The sequence below is a fragment of the Salvelinus namaycush genome, unplaced genomic scaffold (genome assembly GCF_016432855.1).
Source record: "Salvelinus namaycush isolate Seneca unplaced genomic scaffold, SaNama_1.0 Scaffold776, whole genome shotgun sequence".
In the NCBI taxonomy this organism is placed as follows: Eukaryota; Metazoa; Chordata; class Actinopteri; order Salmoniformes; family Salmonidae; genus Salvelinus; species Salvelinus namaycush.
The window spans coordinates 87,226-91,011 of record NW_024061504.1 but is presented as its reverse complement, the minus strand read 5'-3'; positions in this window follow the sequence as shown (position 1 = coordinate 91,011).

Below are 3,786 nucleotides of genomic sequence, written 5' to 3'. Positions count from 1 at the left end.
CCAGCGTACTGCTATCTGTCTCATTACACACACACACACACAGACACAGACACAGACACAGACACACAGACACAGACACACACACACACACCTTAATTGAGAAGCAGACCAGACCATATCCTAGTCTACATAGAAACCCCTTGAGAAGCAGACCGTGTACTAGTCCACATAGAAACCCCTTGAGGAGCAGATTCAGTCTACTACTCCACATAGAAACCCCTTGAGGAGCAGACTGTGTACTAGTCCACATAGAAACCCCTTGAGGAGCAGACTGTGTACTAGTCCACATAGAAACCCCTTGAGGAGCAGACTGTGTACTAGTCCACATAGAAACCCCTTGAGGAGCAGACCGTGTACTAGTCCACATAGAAACCCATTGAGAAGCAGATTCAGTCTCCTAGTCCACATAGAAACCCCTTTAGAAGCAGACCGTGTACTAGTCCACATAGAAACCCATTGAGGAGCAGATTCAGTCTACTACTCCACATAGAAACCCATTGAGGAGCAGATTCAGTCTACTACTCCACATAGAAACCCCTTGAGAAGCAGATTCAGTCTCCTAGTCCACATAGAAACCCCTTGAGGAGCAGATTCAGTCTACTAGTCCACATAGAAACCCCTTGAGGAGCAGACTGTCTACTAGTCCACATAGAAACCCATTGAGGAGCAGATTCAGTCTACTACTCCACATAGAAACCCCTTGAGAAGCAGATTCAGTCTCCTAGTCCACATAGAAACCCCTTGAGGAGCAGACTGTCTACTAGTCCACATAGAAACCCCTTGAGAAGCAAACTCTGTCTACTAGTCCACATAGAAACCCCTTGAGAAGCAGACTGTCTACTAGTCCACATAGAAACCCCTTGAGGAGCAGACTGTCTACTAGTCCACATAGAAACCCCTTGAGGAGCAGACTGTCTCCTAGTCCACATAGAAACCCCTTGAGAAGCAGACTCAGTGTACTCGTCCCTGGCTGTCCATAGGGGTGTGATGACATCACCCTCAGCAGCTGGTGTGTAAACCCCAGCAGGTCCCAGGAGACCAGGGGCTAGAGTTTGGACCTTTTCCCCGGCCGGTCCGCTGGATATGGGGCTGCTGGGTGGGCAGGGCCCCCTGGGGCTGAGGGGCCGAGAGGAGAGATGGAGATGGAGAGCAGAAGGTAGGAAATAAACGAGTGTTCCTGGAAACTATCTCTCTTCTCTCCGTTCCTCTCTTCCTGAGGCTTTCTGTATGTCCTTCTATAGCTCTCTCACTCTGCTGGTCTGTAACATCCTGTCTCTGCCAGTATGTAACAGTCTGTCTCTCTGGCAGTCTGTAAAACCCTGTCTCTGCCAGTCTGTAACGGTCTGTCTCTCCTCTCTCCGTTCCTCTCTTCCTGAGGCTTTCTGTATGTCCTTCTATAGCTCTCTCACTCTGCCGGTCCGTAACACCCTCTGCCAGTATGTAACAGTCTGTCTCTCTGCCAGTCTGTAACGGTCTGTCTCTGCCAGTCTGTAACGGTCTGTCTCTCTGCCAGTCTGTAACTGTCTGTCCCTCTGCCAGTATGTAACAGTCTGTCTCTCTGCCAGTATGTAACGGTCTGTCTCTCTGCCAGTATGTAACGGTCTGTCTCTCTGCCAGTCTGTAACGGTCTATCTCTCTGCCAGTCTGTAACGGTCTATCTCTCTGCCAGTATGTAACAGTCTGTCTCTCTGCCAGTATGTAACAGTCTGTCTCTCTGCCAGTCTGTAACGGTCTGTCTCTCTGCCAGTCTGTAACGGTCTGTCTCTCTGCCAGTCTGTAACGGACTGTCTCTCTGCCAGTCTGTAACGGTCTGCCAGTCTGTAACGGTCTGTCTCTCTGCCAGTCTGTAACGGTCTGTCCCTCTGCCAGTCTGTAACGGTCTGTCCCTCTGCCAGTCTGTCTTTAAGTCTATGCCATAGTCTATCAGTCTGTTGCTTGTCTGTACCGGGGTCTGTATATTTTCTCTCCTCTCAGGTTGTCTGTTGACTTTTCTATGTTCTGTAGACTTAGAAGTCTCCTGGGTGATCTTGTCTGTTCAGTGGGTGGTCTGGTGTCTCTCCGATCTCCCGGGTGATATTGTCTGTTCAGTGGGTGGTCTGGTGTCTCCGGTCTTCTGGGTGATATTGTCTGTTCAGTGGGTGGTCTGATGTCTCCGGTCTCCCGGGTGATATTGTCTGTTCAGTGGGTGGTCTGGTGTCTCCGGTCTCCCGGGTGATATTGTCTGTTCAGTGGGTGGTCTGGTGTCTCCGGTCTCCTGGGTGATATTGTCTGTTCAGTGGGTGGTCTGGTGTCTCTCCGGTCTCCCGGGTGATATTGTCTGTTCAGTGGGTGGTCTGGTGTCTCCGGTCTCCTGGGTGATATTGTCTTTGTCCTCTGTCCTCTGTCCTCTGTCTCTGTCTCTCTCTGTCCTCTGTCTCTGTCTCTGTTCACATTAACATTACTGTTATTGTCTCTGTCTCTCTCTGTCCTCTGTCTCTGTCTCTCTCTGTCCTCTGTCTCTGTCTCTCTCTGTCCTCTGTCTCTGTCTCTCTCTGTCCTCTGCCTCTGTCTCTGTTCACATTAACATTACTGTTATCGTCTCTGTCTCTGTCTCTCTCTGTCCTCTGTCTCTGTCTCTCTCTGTCCTCTGCCTCTGTCTCTGTTCACATTAACATTACTGTTATCGTCTCTGTCTCTGTCTCTCTCTGTCCTCTGTCTCTGTCTCTGTTCACATTAACATTACTGTTATTGTCTCTGTCTCTCTCTGTCCTCTGTCTCTGTCTCTCTCTGTCCTCTGCCTCTGTCTCTGTTCACATTAACATTACTGTTATTGTCTCTGTCTCTCTCTGTCCTCTGTCTCTGTCTCTGTCTCTCTCTGTCCTCTGTCTCTGTCTCTCTCTGTCCTCTGTCTCTGTTCACATTAACATTACTGTTATTGTCTCTGTCTCTCTCTGTCCTCTGTCTCTGTCTCTCTCTGTCCTCTGTCCTCTGTCTCTGTTCACATTAACATTACTGTTATTGTCTCTGTCTCTGTCTCTCTCTGTCCTCTGCCTCTGTCTCTCTCTGTCCTCTGTCCTCTGTCTCTGTTCACATTAACATTACTGTTATTGTCTCTGTCTCTCTCTGTCCTCTGTCTCTGTCTCTCTCTGTCCTCTGTCCTCTGTCTCTGTTCACATTAACATTACTGTTATTGTCTCTGTCTCTCTCTGTCCTCTGTCTCTGTCTCTCTCTGTCCTCTGCCTCTGTCTCTGTTCACATTAACATTACTGTTATTGTCTCTGTCTCTGTCTCTCTCTGTCCTCTGCCTCTGTCTCTCTCTGTCCTCTGTCTCTGTTCACATTAACATTACTGTTATCGTCTCTGTCTCTGTCTCTCTCTGTCCTCTGTCTCTGTCTCTCTCTGTCTCTCTCTGTCCTCTGTCTCTGTCTCTCTCTGTCTCTCTCTGTCCTCTGTCTCTGTCTCTCTCTGTCTCTCTCTGTCCTCTGTCTCTGTTCACATTAACATTACTGTTATTGTCTCTGTCTCTCTCTGTCCTCTGTCTCTGTCTCTCTCTGTCCTCTGTCCTCTGTCTCTGTTCACATTAACATTACTGTTATTGTGCTCTCAGCTGCTCTGGGGCTGCACCCCCCCGTCTTCACTTTGGTGCGGTCCGTCTGTTCTGTCTTAGGTGTGGGGCTGTACGGCCTCAGTTCGTAGAGAGGGGTGTGTCGTGCTTGAACACCTCTCTTCCTTCAATTCATCCTCAGAACCTGTGTGCTGATTGGCTTTCACTATCTCTCTCTCTCTTTCACTATCTCTCTCTCTCTC